Raw genomic sequence first — 21,949 nt, forward strand, 5'->3', positions numbered from 1 at the left:
AAAAAAAGTTGGTGAATTATTTCCCTTTACCTCCATATACCTATATGATGAGAATAAGCATGTAAAAAGAAGGAGAAAAAAACTGAATACATTATAGTTGTATGAAAATATGAAACTGAAGTCTGACCACTGAGAACTGGTTGCAAACCCCCTGCAGGATAGGTCTGTGGCAGGAAGACTTGATTGCAAAAACAAACAACAAAAGAGTTTACATGAGAGCCAACTTTACCTCAAGACTTCCAAGACCATGTTGCAGGGCAACTCTAACACATCCCCTGCCATGTGCTGAGGTATAGCCTTTACTACATGTTCCTGAAGTTTAGACTCAAAAAGGGACAACACTGACTAAAGAATGACTTTGTCGACAATTTGGCTTTCATAAGACTGCATTCTTCAGATTTTTCAAGGAAAACCTAAATTCTTCATTTAATGTTATGTAATAACATATTTACTTAACACTATTTCTGCCTTGATTTTTTTATATCCCTATTTCACCTCACATTTTCCTCCAAATAAACAGCATTCTAAATCACAGCATCACAGTATGTTTGGGATTGGAAGGGACCTCAAAAGATCATCTAGTCCAATCCCCCTGCTGCAGCAGGAACGCCTAAGTGAGGTCGCACAGGAACATGTCCAGGCGGGTTTTGAATGTCTCCAGAGAAGGAGACTCCACAACCTCCCTGGGCAGCCTGTTCCAGTGCTCTGTTACCCTTACTGAGAAGAAGTTTTTTCTCTAATTTAAGCGGAACCTCTTGTGTTGCAGCTTGATCCCATTACCTCTTGTCCTATCATTGTTTGCCACCGAGAAGAGCCTGGCTCCATCCTCATGGCACTCACCCTTTATATATTTATAAACATTAATAAGGTCCCCTCTCAGTCTCCTCTTCTCCAAACTAAAGAGATCCAGCTCCCTCAGCCTTTCTTCATAAGGGAGGTGCTCCGCTCCCTTAATCATCTTTGTTGCCCTACGCTGGACCCTCCCCAGCAGTTCCCTGTCCTTCTGGAACTGAGGGGCCCAGAACTGGACACAATATTCCAGATGGGGTCTCACCAGGGCAGAGTAGAGGGGAAGGAGGACCTCTCTCGATCTGCTAACCACCCCCCTTGTAATACACCCCAGGATGCCATTGGCCTTTTTGGCCGCAAGGGCACAGTGCTGGCTCATGGTCATCCTGTTGTCCACCAGGACCCCCAGGTCCCTTTCTCCTACACTGCTCTCTAACATGTAATTTCCCAACCTATACTGGAACCTATCTATACATACACATGTAGACTATTTATCTCAAATACAGTCTTGCTGTTTATACCCCCAATATCACGTGCAAAATTCTTTTTTATATTACTGACCATCATAAAAGCAATGGTGAAGCAAGCCTGTTTTCTCACAGCATGTGCCTGAGCCGTCCTGAGGAACGTGGTGTCAGATCCTTTACAGCCATCAAGAACTACAAGGTGGTTGTGAATCAGTAATAGTACAGCATCCCTGAGCACAAATCACCTAAATCTATTTCATTTTGGGCTAAGCTACACTATGAAACAGGTAATTGGTTATGCCTTTTGCATTATTTCCAATCTAGCTCAGTTTTGCATTGTAAACAAATCAATTTGCCACTTTAATTGTTTAGCTCTGAGTCAACTTACAGGGCTGAGAGGGCAGACAAAACATAATAAATGGTTTCGTGTCCAGATTTTATCACAAGGAGCTGAACTAAATAACATATGAGCCCAGTCAGTTATATTGAGTTATGAACTAGCTCTTCCTCCAGAGTAAATTAAAATTCTTATTGCATACAAAAAGCCTAGTGAACACATTTTATTACTGTTGCAGGGAAGTGCAGGAATAATGGAGGTAGAGCTAAGGTAAATATATAACCTGATGCCTCTCCAGTGGATTGTTTGCTAAACCTTGTAATTTTATGCACTGGTGTTTGAACATTGTATTTGCTGCCTGTGTATTCGGAAGGCTCAGTAGAAAAGCATAAGTTGCTGGGACGTGGCAAAATGAGAGCTTTGTGATGACAGAAGAAGCTACTGTAAACAAAGAATATGTCCTAGGAGCAATGACAATTTTCTGCTACATTTTCCAATAAGCAATCTCATCCCAATTCAGGAACAATAGGTATTTTATTTAGCATTTGGGAAAAGAGCAGAGAGCATAAAGTAATAGAAAATAAGTAAATGGGAAAATTACGGAGTTTACATAGAATGGAAGCTGGCATTTATTCTATAGTAGAAATTCATAGTTTCAGAAATATACAGTTAACTATAATGGTATATATGTACAATGAACAAGAGGAACACACACTTTAAATTATTACCAGAGGGCAAGGCTCAAGTCCCCAAATGGGATTAGCACACACAGTTAAAAATGTTTGTCACCTAAAAATGGTGACTGCAACATTCTGGAGAAAAATTATGAGACAGACAACAAGCTAAGATCCATCCCCTTAGTGGCACAATTCTTACTAATTTCAATAAGTCCAGAATTTTGTGTAAGGAGAAAATAATTTTTGCAATAATATATGGATTCAGTGAGAGACAGAACAAGCATAAACATTATCACTTGTCAACTAAAAATTCTGACTTTTGAACAAAAAAGAATCCATTCCAAAATATTTCTTATTTTTCTGCAATGATTAGAAGAACCTACTGCCATCCCATGTATAAATAACAAAATACATTTTAAGTTATTAGTTAATAAATGGCAACTCAAGTGAAAAAAAAAAAAAAAAAAAAGAAATGCTAATTTGAATCCACAAAGGGCCAAGACTAGTACTAGTTACATAAGTAAAATATTCACAGTAAGATCCTGGAAGGGACTGGACAGAATTTCTAATCCAGTCTTGGGGGATAGCTCTTATGAAAAACATGATAGCAGTGTAACTAATGGGAGTCTGAAATCCAGAAAGATCATTATGTCAATTCAAACTGAGCAAGAGAAAACAAGATGATCTGTGGGTGACTTCAAAAATAACTAAAGCGATCAAGAAGAATTCATATTAAATAAAAATATAAAAACTACATGAGAAAACAAGCTCTATTATATAACTGCAGAGGACATTTCAAAAGTTTCTTGCAAGTCAAATAAATAAAAAATAGATAAAATCCAAGCAAGCCTCAAATGGGACAGTAGCTATCTTATAGAAAGGGTCAGCATTTAAGAAATAGAAGGCTTGCTCAGTTAAGGAGGACATGAAAACCTATACAACAGGGGAGGACCAACCTAAAATGGAAATTAGAAGAAGTAAAAAGGGATTTGAAAGTGCCTTGTAAAGAGTTTTCAAACAGAGTAAAAAATATTGAAAAAACAAAGGAAGAAACGAAGAAGGGACTCAGAGGGACAGTTTGATAACAGGGGTTTAAAAGGTCTACTTGAGATGACCAATGCTATAGCACAGAGGCTTAGTGACTGCTTTGCATTGGTGGTCCTTGCTGAAGATGCTGGGGAGATTTCTTGCACTCAGCTTATTTCTTTTAGCAGAAAGGTTAAAGGAGCAATATTATCTTGTTGTAAGTAAGCAGTATTAAACCAGATAGATAAATCAGATGTCAAAGCCTGGAGGGACCAAGAGCATTTACCTGGGAGCACTGTAGAGATTGACACTGAAATCACATTACTGCTGGCCAAGATGTGTAATGCATCACTAGACATTACAGACAGCCACTGCAGAAGAGTACAGTGACACTCTCAACTACAAAAAGGGTTCAGGGGAAGAACCTGAGACTTACACACCTCTGAACCTGACTTCAACCCTGTTAAGACAGTCAAGTCTGTGATAAAGAGAAAGAGCGTGTGAATAAGAATAGTCTATCCATAAAGTCAATGTGACTTCCGTAAAAGGAAATCCTGGCTCACTAACGTGCTGAATGCCTTTAATGTCCTCAAGCAGGAGGCTGAAGATGATCCAGCAACTACCGTATATCTGCAACTGTAACATCACAGATGAGATCTCAGTTCTGGCAAGAGCTCAGCACTGCCTAGAACTTGCTCATGAAATTGGTCTGAGGAAGGAGATCTGTAAATGAAGTCCAAGCACAAGTCCTTAAGACAGATTTTTCACCAGCCTCTGCTCTTGCTTCTTTCATAGAATCAAAAAGAATACAGCTTCCCTTCCTGCAAAACAGCTGGGGAGTCTGGAAAGCAGTCTGTGTGTACAATCATCTTGTCTACTCACTGAGGAAAAATCCTGCTGTGCTTTCAACACCCCATTAATCTAGGACTGTAAAGACCACTCTCTACCCATCATATAGGTCACTCTTTTTTGGCTTTGAAAATTCTTCATGAACCTACCGACATCGACCTGATATCTCACTCTTATTAGCTGATATACAAAGTCATGTTAGCCATGCCTATACAAATTACTTCAGTGTTTCCAAAGAGCTTGAGTAAAGGAAGCTGACATATTCCTTCAAAATCCCAGATGCAGCATCCATAGGAAAAATAAATACTTATCCACAATAAGGAAGCATCTCAATTCAATCAGTTTCTATTCAGGCCTTGCTCAGAAAAAAAATCAGCCTTAAGTAGCAAGCCAACACCAGGAAATGCTAAGCAATAAGAAGGGATTACACTGTCTCATAAGACATTTTTCAGTTCTCAGGTGGCCTATTAGTCATTTCTCCCAAGTCAAGATTTCATATTTAACTATTTTGAAAAGATCAAAGAAGAAGTTTCTTCATCATTTTCATCTTGAAAGCAGTTTGTTTATGCTAGTACCACAAATTCAGACCTAGCATAAAATGGTTGTTACTTCATTTCCTATCCCAAGCTTCTGTTTGACATCAGTCTTTTTTCCTTATATCCACAATTCGGACAAGGAACCAAAAACATCACAAAGATCTGCGCTCCAACCACTACACAGCTATTGCCACCATACATTGTATTATCAATAAAAGAGGCTAGGAAGAACTGTTATTTCTAAAGGAGAGTCAAATAAGCTCTGTTTATCATACAGCAAGCAGCAAGATGGCTTTACTAATAGGTAACAAATTGCCACTCCGATTGGAGCCAGCTGTCTAGCAAAAAACTGGAATCATGCATTGATGTTTCAGAGCACTTGCTTTTGTGAAATGTTGGCTGGGTGCAGCACTATTTATATGGAGCTCTTCTGTGTGCTGCATTTGAGATGAAGTAATAACTACCATCTTAAAATGGCTGTAAAGCCATCTCTGCCATAAAAATCACATAAAGCAGGATTTTTAATCGTTGTTAAAACTTACAGTCCAAAATAATCAGGTACACCAGTCCACCATTTAATATGGAAGTCTTCAAAAAGACTCAGTCAGCTTTTGCGTTTATTCTATTTTACTTTGATTGGCTTAGACTATATTTGTAATTACAAAAACACGGACACATTCCGGGTATCCCATCTTGATGTTTGTACAGCAGTAGGGAGGAACGTGGAACAGAAAAGGCACTTATCCACTCACTCCTTGCCACTCTCCAGCAGTCCAAGTTTCCTGCACACCGGCAGACTTTGATTTCCCAGCTTTGTAATTGCTTGCCCCAGTTGCATCTCTCTCAGAGGCCACCCACTTCCCCGCAAATGCATAAGCAGCGTTATCAGGTTTGAAAGGCAAGTGAAGGGAATAAAAAGCACCAAGAAGTTTGTCTGACTCTCCTCACACCTCCACATGAATGCAGATTTTTAACTCTTATCTATGTATGACTCGTAGGTACACAGCTGCCTTGCTGGTTGGAGCTTCTTCCAGTCCTCCCCCAAGAAGATAACGAGTTTGCTCCACCCCTACGCAGCCCCTGCAGTGGCAGTCTGATAAAAAGGATGATGAGCCACCCTGCTGCAACCTCTCATCTAGCAGGCTAGAACAAACACAGGTATGTCTCCCATCTAGCAGGAGACACAGTAGCTTCAGCAGTTTCACAAGGGAGACCGAAGAAACAGAAGCAATACACAGGAAAACTGTTTGTGTCTCTCCAACACTCTCTAAACTCAGGCTTGTTTCTGGTCCCCAGACCACGCTTGGGGAATTTTAGTTTGTGATGTAGATACTTTTCATTACTTTCTGAACAATTAATAGAAACAATTGAAAAAAAGCTTTGGAATCGTTCCTAGTAGGAATTTCTAGTTTCAGTAGGTTTCTCACGTCTGAGGACCAAACCAAGGGTATCATTAAGGTTCCAGTGCATGAGTTGGTGGCACAGGCCTAGATAGGAACAAATAGTCCTCTGAAACAGAAACACAGTCTATTAAACACAACAAAACATCTTTTCTTCTAAAAATGCTTTCTCTCAAATAACATGATATGTAGACATATGTCAGTGACATTACAGGCTTAAATCAAAATGAAAGGATAAGATAGCCTGAAGAAGCTGCACTGGTTTAGTAACTGGTGAGGGTCAAAGGGGTTACAGATGCGCTGCTGGCTTTCCACGCGCATGGCCCGTGCTTGCCAGAGGAAGACAACTCCTGGCAAAGCATTCACTTTTAATGAGCTTCATTTAAGAAAACAACTGCTCTCTGAGAACATGGCCAAAAAATTAGTTGTCTACTCACATTATTATTTTCGTGTTCACAAATAAGTCACATGAACTTACGGCTTCGCAAAAATAAAACATTTCTTGAGTAAGGAAAGACAGTGATGGTGGTCTGCATCCATGGACCAGACCCTGAGCCCTTGCATATCTAAATACCCTGCTGCGGACCACAGACTTCATTTCAATCTTCAATTATTTTAAGATTTTCAGGATAAATGAAGCACAATTTTGGAGTACGTTACCCCCTATTCCTACCTCCCTCCTTCTCTTCTTCCCGTTTCTGTTAGAATATCACTACCTTTAGCATAACAACTCTTCCTAGCGCTAACAGAAGCCTGGAGTTAAAGGACATTTATTATTGTCCTTTCACAGAAAAAAAAAAGAGCTGAAGCATAGAAAAACTAAGAGACTGGCCAAAGGCTAACAAGCTCTAATGGAGGTCAGCTAACCCAAAAGATCCCACAACAGGTCAGAATCAAGCACTGGAAGTTTTGCTTGCATTTAAAAAATGCAAACAAAAGGCTTAGTTAAAGTATTATTTTAAGGAAAGTCACACTTTCCTTACAACAGCAGAGATATATATTTTACCATAAAATTCTCAGATATGGTAACAAATCAGCTTGTCTTCACTAAAACTGAAGAGTAAAAAAAAAAAAAAGTCAGACCTTGTTCCTTCTATTTTGTGTCTTACTGGTGACAGCGAAAGAAATTGAAAGCCAATACAGCTAAATTCCAGTACAGTTCACACACCTTGTCTAACAAGCTCTAGAATATAATTTCAACTTCAGCAGAAAGCATCTGTATGGGGTGTGGGTGTCAGGGCACTGGCCAGGGGGCTGCAGGGTGGCCTCTGGGAGGGGCAGCCGGGATGCCCCATGCAGGACACAGGTGGTTCCAGCCATCTCCAACCAACCCACAACACAGCACAGCTCAGCCCCTTGGCCCAGCGTGTGGTGCCTTGGGAATATGTACTTTAAAAAGGGGCAAAAACACCACACAGACAGTGAGGAGTGAAAAATGTGTGAGAAACAGCCCTACAAACACCAAGACCAGGGAAGGAGGAGCAGGAGGAACTACAGGCACCCAAGCAGATGTTCCCCTGCAGAGGATCACAGAGAATCAGGTATTTCCCTGCAGCCCTTGGAGAGGACTGCACCAGGGCAGTCATCTACACTGCAGCCATGGAGGAAAAAAGCCTAGGAAAAAAAAGGGAGGAGAGGGGCTGAGTCAATTTTGTCACTGTTTTTCACCATCCAAGTCTCTTAATTGGTAATAAATTAATTTTCCTCAAATTGAACCTGTTTTGCCCATAGCAGTGATTGGCAAGTGATCTCCCTGTCTCTATCTCAACCCATTAGTTTTATCGTCTTATTTTTTCTCTTTGTCCTGTTGAGGGAAGTGGGTGAGAGAGTAGCTGGGTGGGCAGCTAGCCAAGGTCAGCCTACCACAGTAATTGTACATATTACTACAGCTGACCTTTAAGCTTTTTTAAATACCTCTCTCAAATGTATTGTACATCAACATGAGAGAATGAGGGCAGCTTGTATTTAGTGCTTCAATTAGATTAGTTTTAAGGATAACAAGGAAAAAAGGGTTTGGAAGTCCAAGCCATCATACTAACAACCAAGGTACTGTCCAAGTGGCAAGTAAACCTACTCCTTAGCAGAAACACCTTTTTGTTGAAGGCAAAGGATCACAGTGTTAGTGATGCACAGTGTGAAAACATTCAAGCCATGTGACTTGCTTGACTCATTCATCACAAATACTTGACAATTCCAGTGGTCTTCTGCTCACAACATTTCCTTATATTCCTTCTAATAATGGAGCCATATTTGAGCAATTCAGGCACTTTAGGAAATTCCTTGCAGTGGTTAATATTCAGTATTTACAAAAGAAAATGCTACAATGTAAAAAAATAATGACCCTTGTATTTTTATAACACAGGGAAGTGCTTCGGCACTTAAAATGAATAAAAATATACAATATACCAAGGACTGAGATTACTGAAGGTTATTCGTTACTATACAGAAAAAACTGTAGGGACGAGATGAACTTTTAATTGTGATTTTACAGTAACTGGTTAACATACAGGACAAGCAATCACAATTTAAGAAAACCCGAAGAACTGGAAGATAACTCAAAAATGTCACAACTCCCTCAAAAGCTCATGAAACACACACAAACAGGGAAATATTACACAAGGGAGGCAAACGGGGAAATAAGGCTTTTGCAAGAGATAAGTTACTCAATGCATTTGAACAAATGAAAGCGAGACTCAGAAGCAGCAGAGTATTATCTTTCAGTCCTTTCCTGTCAGGTCCTTATTTTGTCCTCCTTTCTTCCCACACCACCACCTTGTAGAGATTTCTGCACCTCTCTATCTGACCCCAAAATGCCAAGCGATTCTAAGGACCTGATACTAAACTCTGTGCTCTCCCTGCTTCTTAATTTTGTGGCGTAAGGTTTATGGAAGATTTTACTTTTTAATGGAGACCAATATCTAATAAATTATTAAATCCTTCTAACCTGAGATGCAACTACCCATCAGTAGCTCCTCCTCAGATTATCATCACCCATTTCCTAGGAGGCATCTAGAGAACCCCTCAAGATTCATCCACACTGCAAACATCCTACTACAGACATACCTAAACCAGCTCAGGTTCTGCTGGCAGGGTGGCTGTGCTAGCACACAACGCAGCACAGCGTGCAACGCCCAGCTGTGCAGGGTCAGACTATTGACTTTCTGGCAAAAACATCCAGGCTACTATTTTAAGGCAAAGTAAGCATTTCTGCAAGAGCAACAGTCACAGTAGGGACTGCAATGTAGATATACTCCAAGGAACCATACCTGCAAACATTTTCCCTAGGAGAAAAAAGGTGATTAATTCTCTAAACCAAAATGGATCCCTGAGAATCTTTGCAGAGGTCAGGAAATTTTGTTTACTATAATGCTGTCGACAGCACGATAACATCAGTAAGGAGCAAGTTCTTACCAGCTGTCACAGTTTATGAACTGTTTGTATGCTAACAGAGAGTTTGTAAAACCATGCTAAAAACATATTTATTAGCAAACACCCAACTTCCTTTACCCTTTTGGTAAATTCTGCTGGAAGGTGCAGAAGGACAAGAGGGGTTTTACTGACTTAACAGAACAAAAAATCTGTCCACTAAACACTTCCCCTGGAAGACATAACCAGTGGTCACAAAATTCATACCAAAGGTAATGACTATACACTGCAAACAAAACCTCACTTATACTCCATGTACTGATTGTTCTCTGTGTTGCTGGAGCCAGATATTCATACAGTTGCCACCATATAAAAATAATTCCAAAGCATTTTGTACAATCAAAATGCATATAGTAAAACTGAAAAAGATCGTCTTAATGCACTACAATACACAAGTAACTGCAAAGAAACAACTGTGTTTTTCTGCCTCCTGGGTAGTTAACACTGCTTTTAATTTCATCTCTGTCTTTTCATATTATCATCTGCAGAAAATCATGGCCAAGAGTTTGCCCTGGTAATAGCTGACTGTTCTCTTTGATATCATCACTCCTTGCTCCTTATGGACAGGCCAATATTCATTGTGATTAGCAAGGGACAGCCCTGTCTATCCAGATTAGTCATGAATACTTAGTACTTCTCTCCATGTATCATCACTAATTGCTGTAAAAACAAAAAAGACCATAATTTTCTCTCTCCAGGGAAGACAACAATGCTTCACTTGTGTTCATCACAGTTGGTGAGAATTTGTTTCCATCACTAATTCCAGGAAATAATACCTTATTGGTCAGCTTTTTTATTCTTTACATGAGATTTAATGTTCCATGAATCTCTACTAAAATATTACTTTCTGACAAAAGACTCAGAAAAGTATTAGCTCAGATAGCTCATAGTTATTTTAGTCCATAAGCTGCATGACCAGCATTCCTAGATGACAATCACAGGAAAATTTAGTGACAAGTCCTCTTACCACAGCAAGAAGTGTATGCGAGAATGTGTGTGCCTAGTCCTACTGAGATACAATGATACCACTTCTATTTCCAGTTAAGCTCCCATTCTGAAAAATCATTTATGGATGGTCTCTCTCCAAGAAGTTGTTTTTTTCATTAAAAGTAATACTTATAAAATTATCAGTTGTTTTTCTTGTCTTACAAGACATTTTTAAAATAAATTGGGCTTGGCGGGTTTGGTTTTATTGATGTTGGTTGGTTTCCTTGGTTTCTAACTGACCTGTCATTGAAATGTGTCCATGGTTATCTTTCCAGTTTTATTTCCAATCGTGACCGACATGTTCAAGGCAAAACATGGCCCACTTATACTAAACAAAATAATACTAAGCTGACACCAATAGTTTTAAAACATTCTTTCATAACCATGACAGTTCACATCTTCGTTCACTAAAATTTAAAAAAATTATGTAACAAGTAATCATTGCATAAATCACATACTTACCATTTTGCCATAGGATATTTTGTGTCAGAGAATACTTTGTTACATCACACATGTTTCCAACTATTACAGAAAATTTGTGTAAGAGGGATTTATAAAACTTTATCTGCCAGAAGAGTGCTGTTGACTGATATAACCTCCTCCAGCAAGAGCTACTCTCTTCTATAGGACATCATTAGAAATCACATTTCTCAAATGAAGGAAACTTAAATGAAACGAAGTACAGCAGATGAACAAATAATTTTAAAATTCATTGAAGAACCATCAAGGATTTCACAGATGCTAGGTTTGACAGAGCCACAAAGGTAAGGAAACCAAAAGTTTCATACTAGTTTCACACAGGTGTATTTCTGCTACCCTTCCTTTGCCACAGCTACCAAATACCATGACTATCACAGCTCAAGCCAGAAACTCCAGTTCAGGATAAAGCTCTCTTTTGGGGTTCATTTTGGCACGAATATAAACCCTGATGACAAAACTGGCATTTCAAATAAATCTTTTCAGCATCAATGACTCTCTCTATATCAGTAAATGGTACAGTCCAGAAAAAAACAAAATCTGAAGAGAAAAATCAGTAAGTACTGAGAAACACAAGTTTATTTTACTTGGGTTTGGTTTTCACAGAATGATTAGGGTTGGAAGGAACCTCTGGAGATTCTCATTCTTTGGCGGTGTTTTTTATTCAGACTAGCTCTAACAAGGTCCCACAGACTGAATGGTGGTTAGTGGCTGGAGCACACTAGGTACGCTCCTGAACTGCCGCTTCCAGTTTATGTTCACCCAAAAGGAATCCAGTTCCCCCAGTGTGAGGCAGCCCCATAACACAAATCAAAGCACAGTTAGTGGGAACAGCCACAGGATTCCCTTCACAAACATGTACCTTACTTAACCTAAAGCACTTTAAAAAAATGCATTCAGGATGACAAAATGAGCATTTTGTTTCCATGAAAAGTGAAGTAGATTTAGACACAAAATAATTCAAGCCAGGAATTTTTTTTGCATTGGATATGAACATCAACTGCTATGTTAGTAAGGAGTTAGGCAATTTCTGTCAAGACTTTTTTTAGCTCAGCTTTTCATTGAACATCTCACAGACAGCAAAGGAGGGACATTTCTGAAAATGTCCTCAGTCAATTAATACACGAACACCTACAGAGAACATCTAAGGAGGATTTGCACATCTTATTTAAAGTTTTGACCTGGAGTTGTCACCATTTAATGTTCACCATAAACCATTTTGATTACTATTGTCAGACTCCACACAGAAGATATAAAGCCATGCAAGTGAAATATTTAAGATCTTTCTGCAGCTCTTCTGCAAACTCAGTAATGAAATCAATCTGCTAATTAACTAACTGCTAATTAATTTCCATACAGCTATTAGTGTGCTGTCACTCTAGCACCTATATATTATATTAGTTTTCTTGTATTATTACCTTCTTCCATATTTGTCCAGGAGATACACTGCAGGCACTGTTTCAAACTCCAAAGCCCCCATGGCACTAGCCACATGTATATTATTGTCATTGATTACAAATTATTACCATAGGGAATTTGTGTTAAGAAGCAGGAAAAACTTAACAGAAACTCAAGGTATTGAGATTTTTGCAACTCTTTCCATAATGATGATAACATTTTTGTGTACTCTTTCAGAACTCTTTATTGTTTACACTAGATCTAATGATAAAATACTAGCTGTTCCATGAAACTTATCTAAATTATATACCTTCTCCTGAGAATATGTGCAGAACCTTAAATGTGTGCATAGCCACTACTAACTGTAACAGGACATAAAAGTCCATATACATGGACCAGTTTGAAGAATCAGGACTATAGATTTATTAAGCAAAAGATCATCTTTTTCTACTTCTATCAGTGCCTGTAACCCCTTAAAAGTGTATTTATCTAGTCTCAGGCATTCCTAAATGACTAAATATCACTTAACACATGGGATTTAAAATAGATTTTGTCTGTCAATTTTCAATATCTTCCACTCATCTGTAAAGTCTTAATTAAGGAAACATCCTCAGATCCTCAGCATCTTCCCCTTCCCACACACACACATACTCCACCCCGCCCCACCCCCCCACAACGACTATGATGTATTCCTACTTTAAGACATTTTAATGATGAACATTCTGATGATTGGTACGATACATTGTAAATTCAGGACTAAGAATATTGGAAAACAAAATTTAGTATACAGAGGTCAGCAATGTCACTTCTGTGTTGTTAACTGCAGGCTCAGGCTGCAGTGCGTACAGGACGGAGAGCTAGAGTAAATGTGAGATGCATACACACTGGTACTCATCTGTCACCAACCTTCAGGGCCTAGAAAAATATAAGAGGTGCAATCTTCAACTGGTTGTTCATAATGACACCCTCAGCAGGTCTTAGAGCCACTAAGGAACACAGACATTCAGAAGTCCAAACAAAAGGTGTCACATTAACAGTCCAGGGGATTCTGACTCCTATTATTCCTCCATTTATAGATGAAGGAAGCTCATTAAGAACAAGTGAGTATTCAGGACTGATACCATATAATTTTTCTCTCTGTACCATCTGCAGAAATTAAGCTGTACCTTAATGGCTGATTATACAAGTAATCAAATGTCCAGTTCACCTGTGCTGAAACTGTTCCTATCTCTAAAGCACAATTATTCTTAAGCTGTCATTTCAGCTGCAGGTCTACTAAAAAATATGTTTCCTCTGTGGTCTTTTCAGGAGCCACAGTATGACTCTGGTGGGTCTGGAGCTCTAGGTGATGCAGTGGAGACACAGAGATCTCTTGACTGGGAACAGCTAAGGGAATGCTCGGCATGATAAACTCTTTCCCTTCTTTTCTCACTATGCCTTTTCTTTCTGCATCTGAGAGGAGGTGGTCATCTCCCTCCTGTTGCCTGCACACACAACACACACATTTATTATGTTCAAGACTGCTGAACAGGGAGTATGACTGTCTCACCAGCTGACTCTCATGCTGGGAGGCACTACTGTTTCTGACAGCTCTGGAATCTAAAGGTGATATTTTTTTTTTCCCCTCCTCTCATGTAATAAGATTGGCAAAGTGCCATCTGGCATCCAGAGATCTGATCTGGGGTTTGGAGTCCAATTCTTGCACAGTGGGAGAGTTCCAGCAACGCTGGTAGGTTAGAAGGATTTCTATTTGACTCTTTCTAAGTCAATAAATTGCCTGGTCACAGCCTGGAGTATGAAGAAATACACCCTGTGCAGCTACTGACTCCTTCTGCGTCCGATCTTTAATTCCTGATTTGAGACTTCTAGTCAAGTCTCCTTGGTAGACCTGCAGGGATAGATGGGAGTCTGGCCTTCACATTTACCCAAAACTTCCTAATAAATCAAGAACCATTAGAAAAATCTCTGATGCAATCCTGCCAGACAATTTGGAGACTATATTCAAGTAGGATACAGAGATCCTCCCTGTGAAACTTTTATTATCTATACCAGAGTATGTACTGATACAGGCAAAAACTGTCAGTGACCAAAAAAAAAAAGTCACTTAGCATTTCTATAGCACTCCAGAAGTGAAAATAAATTGTCTCCATATGTATTCTGAGACCTTTTCACATAAACTTACTTTAAATTAAATTTAACCAATCTTCACAATTGACTCCGGTTTCTCTTAGAGACATTTCATGACCTACCTTCAATGCCAAAGAAATGTTATCTGTCCCATAACAAAATCCCAAGGGAGACATGATGCTCTAGTTTTTTACAAGGAAAACTAGACAAGGTCACATATATAGAGGGAATGAGGACTGGAAGGAATTAAATATATGGCTATGACAGACTAAGTAACAAAAAGAAGAAACTACTGATCCTTACCTATGCTGTAGGTCTGCTGTGTTGGCATATGTCAGTTATCTTGCTGTAAAAGATGAAATGTAAATCTTCTTAATAATGAAGACAGTCGTAAATTCACTGGAAGTAAGGAACTGTATAGCAATTTGCACTGCTCGCAACTGTTTTAAGTATCTTCCTCCAGGTTAGGCTTTCATAATGCACAGCAAATTCACATTCACTCAGAAGTGAATGTGTGACTTGAACCAAGTCTGATTTTAGTGAATTAATTTCTGAGACAAATGACCCAATTGAGTATAATGGGTCTGTGAAGCTGCCTAGAGTAAAACATATGAGTAAGTAAGTGATTGCATGATTGAGGCCCAAGACATTAAGAAACATACTGCTGCTACCAAGTAATAGCATCATTAATGCAGCCATTTATTGGTTTATTTTTACTTCGAACAGGAGAAAATGCATTGCCCTGCTGAGACCACAAGAAATCAATACCTTTTCAGCTTTTAATAACATGATCTAAACCAGTTGCTATAGTCTGCAATGAAATCTGTTGTATGACACCATTCATTCTCTCCACAATATTATTTGCATTTTAACAGACATAAGCAAAAACTTCAGTAGAGCAGTAATTAAACCTATGCTACACTGCCTACAATGAAAACTATGTACATTAAAAAGCCTAAAAAGTTCTTTTACCATCTTTATTGTTTTCAAAATAAAGAAAACTAATAGAGTCAACTAAAATATACGTGTTGTACGATCACCGAATCAGAGCAGCACCAAACTTTCTATTAACTGGGTGTCGTGGACTATGCTTAGGCTGTAAAAATACCAGACATCAGATATACATTAACCCATGCTGAATCAAATACCATACATCTTTATCGGACCTGTTGACACCCTATTTTGAGAAATCTGCTGTTACATATTAACATTTTTACGCATCATTTTTCTCTGAATGTAAGTTTTTTGCCGATAGGGAATGGCAGGACTTGGGACCTTGATTATGACATTGTCACAAGTTCCCTGATCAAAGCAGTGAGAATAAGTACAATGTTGGGAAAGAGACTTTATTCTGGACCTTCAAATTGAAGAGGCACCACTGGCTGAGCAGGAGGAGCTCTTTCAGAAGCATTACACCTCTAGGAGGTATGGCAGCAAAGACAGGGATAAGTGAGGTCAGTGCACATCATCATTCCTGACCACCAATGCCAGAAGCTTGGAAAAGTAACTTACACTTCATTTTATTTGAAAGTCTTATTAATTATTATTATTCTCACAAGAGCTGGGCCGGAACTCTTAGAAACATCATGGGTGAATGCTTGGGAGTTCATGTGTGAAACTTAGGCTTTGGGGGTAATTTGGTTTTAAAAGCTGAAAACTCAAAACACATCAGTAGTAACTGGTCTCATCTGGCTCAGAAAAATAGTTCATTTCCTACAGATAGTTCAAAGAGCAATCATTATTTCACTGATTGAGTATGATATAACAATCTCCATACTATAAGCACTTAGTGCCACTGTTGGCAGTGTTCTGTATTGCTCACAGCTTTTAGTTTTAGCATAAGAAAACATCTCTTAGGCTACATGGAGTTTGTTCTTCCTTTCAGTCACACCAGATCAAGTCTATAGATGCTTTACTTGTCATGCCAAATATTTTATCACCGTTGTTAGGACTCTCCTAGTATTTCAAGAGTCCAAAAGACTTAAGAAGCTCTTTAGGCTTCTAATCTGTTGTGGCTGTCCAAGAGCTGCTAGATTTTTAACATACAGATGCAATTTTCCTTTGTGTCTTATAATTAAGACCTGACACCTTAGAGAATGTAATTTAGCAAGTTCATTTTGGCCACTGTATCGAATGGTGAGGTTTCCAGTGCTGTAAGCTTCATCAACCAAAAAGAAGTCAGTGGGAATCCACACAGGCACAGAGAGAATGCAATAGAAATGTATTTCAAAAACCGAGCCAAATAGTGTTCAGAAGAACTTGTTTCATCCCAAACACATTAAGGTTACTGATACGCTATCAAACAGATGTACTACTATTTTTTTTTTCCAGACATATTAAGAATACTTCACACCATCAGTTTGCAATTGAACATCCCTCACTCAACCAGCTTCAGCAGAGACATGCTCAGCTTGTCAGCTTCTGGGAATCCTAAACCTTGGTCCCAACAAGGTACATAAAGGGGATTGCAGCTGACAAAAATAGCAAACCACAGGCACTGAAATATTTGCAAATATAAACTGTAACAGGGATGATGGACCTAAGAAAACTAAGAAAATATAGCCATATAGCTTCTCATTTGCTGGTTAGACAGGGGTTTGTAAAGATAGTTCATTTTTTCTACCTGCCTTTGCAACTTGACAGTAACAACAGTTCTCCAGTGTAGTCCTGAATTAGGAGGCATTTTGTTTGTATTGTTAGAGCCTTAATTGAAACAGTCAGAGAGAAATGTTTTATTACAGGGAGAGAAAGGTCTTTTTTAATAAGGCTCTAAGGAAACTCAGTTTTAATGATGCTTAACACGATCTTTTAAACCACACAGTACATCTATACGCTATTTCTTGTTAAATGTTGGTTATTTAACAGCAGGCTGGCACCAGATTGCCTGCTGCGGATAGTTAGGGCTGGCTCATACAAGTTCTGACAGTCTCGATGCTGATGAAAGACAGTGTCAATTTTAATTCTTACAGTGTTTCACTTCTTGACACTTTCCTTCTCAGACTACTATTTATAGCAAATGTTCTTCACATGGCAGTAAGTGTAAACACAAATATAATCAAATGCTAAGCTGTACGTCCTGATATCACTTGGAACACTAGGTTTGAGACCCAGCATACAAAAAGTAGGTACATTTATTCCTTATAGTTCCTGAATTCTCAGTGCTTCTGATACAGATAAGAAAATATGGGTCTAAGACTCCAGCCATGAAAACCTTAACATTAGGAGTCAGCAGTTGAAAAGAGCAAGCAGAGTGTGGAAAACCAAGTGTAGCAATATATTAGTAACTTAGCTTATATTGATATGGTTGTTAAGAATAATAAACCTCAATTAGGCAAGTTTTTGAAAAAAACCTACCCAAATATGAATTGTCAATTAAGATATTTAGCCAGAGCTCAGATGTATTTCAAATCAGTTGACAAAATTCTACCCCATCTCCCACTTGGGTATTTTCATATTTTCAGTTGACATAGTGCAAGGCGTCAGTTTTTGTTTTTATGGGGTGGTTGTTGGGTTTTTTTAAAATTTTTTCCTTAAAAAGGACACTGGAAAACTTCTGTAAAATTGACAGTTCTTTTCAAAACTGTCACTAAGGACTATGTAAAGAGAAGAGTTCAGGCTGCATGCACTGAACTCAGATGAAGAAAATATAACAAGTTTATTTGTGGAAGATTAAAATAGAAATAAAATTAAATATAATCCATTACAAAATTACAGAGCATTAAAACTTCCATCCTTCCCCTTCATTGCTAGAGCTATGGCAAGCAACTTGTAAAGCAAACTGTTTTTAAAAATCAAAAACGTCTCAGTGCCAAATTATACTTTTTTGTCTAGCATGTGACAACTTGCATGTATATGGAGAACTTGTGGCATACAAAGAACAGCTGAAAGTTCAAGGAGTAATGGTATGTCATGGACTGAAAAGCTGAACTATAGATACCCATAAAAACAATAGTGACAAAATGCACGTAGGATATTTCTACTCAGTCTTGAACACAAAGAAATACTCAGAGAGTTTTGAATTAGTTCCGGTTTTTCCCCATAGCCCATTTCTAAAAGGTGGGTATACTCTAAAGGAAATGGGGGGGTGGGTGGGGTGGAAATCAGAAACCTTGATAAGATGACTCAATCAATCATGGGAGATACTAGCAGTGGTAAATAAGGTTGTCTAACCAGAGCGTTAACCTTCAGGAAGGAGGTAGCAGTAATGAAATAATCTAAACCCCCCGAACACATTGGTCGGTATGCAAATCTAATAACCAGTTACTTCATTATTGATGCTGACACTCCTCCTTTTGCTCCAAGAGGGGAATTTGCATTTCGTGATAGAACTATCTACAGGCAGTATGTAAAATGAAGTAAAACGTCTAAAAAAATTCTTACCAGTTGTTGAAGACTTACATAATGAACAAAATGCAAAAGAGAGTAATGAACATAAACTTCTCAGGTTACATAACACCAAGGTCATAGAAAGGTACTTTTTGCTGTGGTTTCTGATGAGTAGGAAAAATTCTATAATACAATCAAAACAAATCACTTCTTTCCAGACGACTAGAAAACACACACACAAAAAGCAAAACTTCTTTCTTAAGTATTTCAAGTCTAGAATATTTGTAATTATACCTACAGAAGACAGAAAGTAATCACAATTTAGAAGCCCACTAGATTATGTAGCATACCCCTCAGCAGAGTTTCCAGGGTTCAGTACTTACATATGCCCAAGTATTTAGCAGTGAAAGGCCACAGCTGGCTGGATGGGCTGTGTGTGTATAGATGTACACTCACATGGAATGAGCTCTTAAAGAAAAGCCAACTGAAAATCTGACTTGATGTACATTAAGTACCTGACAATATGAACAAAATATAGAGTAACTGAATTAAGATGAAGATAAAACCTTACGTTTCCACCTTCTTGGCATTCTTAAGTCAAACATTTAATCTTCCAGGCAACAACCTCACCAAGACCTAACCTTTTCAAGCATTATTGCATCCATACTTGCATAAATACACATACATATCAGAGATAAGAACACCACCCATGGTACATTATTCCATTTTTCAAAATACCTGACTTTTCTAGCCTTCACATCTTTTAGTGTTTGGTTGCTTTTTATATTATCCCAGCAACTAATTCTCTGTAGCTTTTCCAGAGCTGCCACTCTACCTACTTACTAAAGAATTCCATTTTCATACTTTTTTTTTTCTCCTTATTTTGCTATTCACATTCCTTCTTTCTGTTAATTTTCTATAGCTATTTTTTTTTCATTATGTTGCTCTGAACTACATTTTACATTTCTTCTCTGTTCAAGCATTTGAGATGGTTGTCTCCCTTCAGTTACTATTTCCCTGACTACATCTCATCTTTTGGCTCTTATTCCTCACCAAATAATCTTCCATTGAATTTTGCCTGCATGAAAAGGGTGCAATCAGACCATTTAATCTTTTCTCACTAATTGGTCCCTTCAATCTCCAGTCTCTTTGGTAGCTTTTTTTTTTTCCTTAATTCCTTCCAGCATATACGCATTTTTGTTGTGCCAGCTCTACCAGTGCTAGCATACGTAGCCTAATGCATGAGTGTTTACATACTGAAAAGCATACATACAAATGTTAAGTACAAAATAGGCTGAATTTAGAACAGATTTTAGACCAAAAAAAAAAAAAAAAAAAAAAAAAAAAAAATCACACACCAGTACAAATCCCATGGAGAACATCAAAATGTCCTGGAATTAAACTTTATCCCAGGAAACAGCTGGAAGTGAGTATGTGAACATGTATATCCATCTCAATCAACAAAGGCAGTAGAGCAACACCTGTTTATATCATACAAAGATCCAATCAGAATGCTTCCAAAATTTTACAGTTATCAGATATGTATATATGCCATTCGTTTCACTGTCTCATATGTAAGAAACATAGAATGCACAGCATTCGGATTTGAAAATCAGACAATTAATATACACATTGCGATATGTTCTGCATCACCACGCACTGGATTTGAAGGCTGCTGAAGGACTCCAGTTGGAAGGGTTAAAATGGCTTATGCTGTCACATAGGAAAAGAGGAAATAACCTTCTTGAGAATCTATTTGACCAATATGCTGAATCTAATACAAAATATATTTGGAAAAAGATGTAGCTTAAAATGCACCTGACTAATAAATCCTTCCACAGAGGACATTTAGTGGCATCTCTGTAATCATAACCTTTACTTAAGTGTTTTCAGTTTGGACATGCCACAAAAAAAAAAAAAATATCCAGCGTGGTATTTGCTGGGTGAAATCTGGAGCCTAAACCAATATCTGCTCATTACAAACAGCCTTCAGTTCTGCATGCCTGACCTTCTCATCCTGAAAAATTAATTCTGTTAGTCATAAACAACCTTTTTACCATACATATGCTCCACCTTAGCCTTGTGGCGCCTGCAGGTAATTCTCCAAGCTGATTTGTTCTAGTCTGACATCTCTGTGTGCTGGGATTTAGGTTAACCTTTTATGCTTCCCTAACAGATGGCTTCATACACTGCAGTCAGGGATTTTGTTAATTGCTTCTCCAATGGTGAGGACATCTCAGCTGCAAGGGATTAGGAATGAATCAGGAAATCAACAATAGGTAAATGAGAAGTGGATCAGATACTTCCCCATTGGAAAAAAAAATGTAAATGTTAAAAGCTAAGTTTGATCCTCATGTTCATGCATGCTTTCAAAATAGGATTTGTCAATTGCAGATGCAAAGCAGTTTCAATTTGATATTAGTCACTTTGTCTAGTTTATATTCTGAAACATTAAAACTGCATAAGTGACCTGCCAAGTATCGATGTAAGCTTATTGACAAAACAGAATGCTTCACAGTAAGAGCATCATCTCACAAGGCTCCACACAGTGACTCTGTAATTACTGTTTCAGCCTCTGCATGTCAGATTTCTAGTATACTGTGCACAAATCACCAAAAATAAAGTAAAATTAAAGAAAAATAATTAGCTGAAGTAGGGATAAATTATCTGAAACCGATCATTTTTGAGAACTCACAAAGCCAGAATTATTCTAAAATGATCAGTTACACTTCTTTTACTAAGACTCAGAAATAATGAGTAAACTCAGCAATTTCTTTAAAGACTCATTAAATCTTTCTCCAATAGGGCATTGATCCCTACCACATGCTCTAGAAAGCTAGGGCAATACAACAAAATAACCTACAAAAAAGAATCAAAAGAGAACAGGCTTCTTTCTAGTATTCTGTAAAATGAGTACATTTTCTTATTGTGCAAAACAGACAAAGTCAAGAGAAGCTCTGAAGATCTAGCAAAAGCTTCAGATTTGGGCTGGACAGGCAGGCAGAATTGATAATGACTTTAATGAGGGAGAGAAAAGAAATGTAACAAACGGATAGCAGGTCCAACTAGGTCTGCATACTTAATGTATAAATTACATCTGTATTTAGTTTCTTCTACTCTTGACTCT

General features: G+C 38.2%; 1 long non-coding RNA gene across 1 annotated transcript in view; it reads right to left on the reverse strand.

The window, feature by feature from the left end:
* Positions 1–13,105: 13,105 nt before the first annotated feature.
* The window catches only part of LOC110356041 (uncharacterized), a 90,400-nt gene continuing 81,556 nt past the window's right edge, over positions 13,106–21,949 (reverse strand). Inside the window, exons 3-4 of the long non-coding RNA XR_002409088.2 lie at positions 14,800–14,842; positions 13,106–13,284 (exon numbers count right to left, since the gene is read on the reverse strand). This is a non-coding gene — a long non-coding RNA (uncharacterized LOC110356041). The remainder of the gene's footprint in view (positions 13,285–14,799; positions 14,843–21,949) is intronic.

This window comes from Columba livia, chromosome 4, assembly GCF_036013475.1.
Source record: "Columba livia isolate bColLiv1 breed racing homer chromosome 4, bColLiv1.pat.W.v2, whole genome shotgun sequence".
NCBI lineage: Eukaryota > Metazoa > Chordata > Aves > Columbiformes > Columbidae > Columba > Columba livia.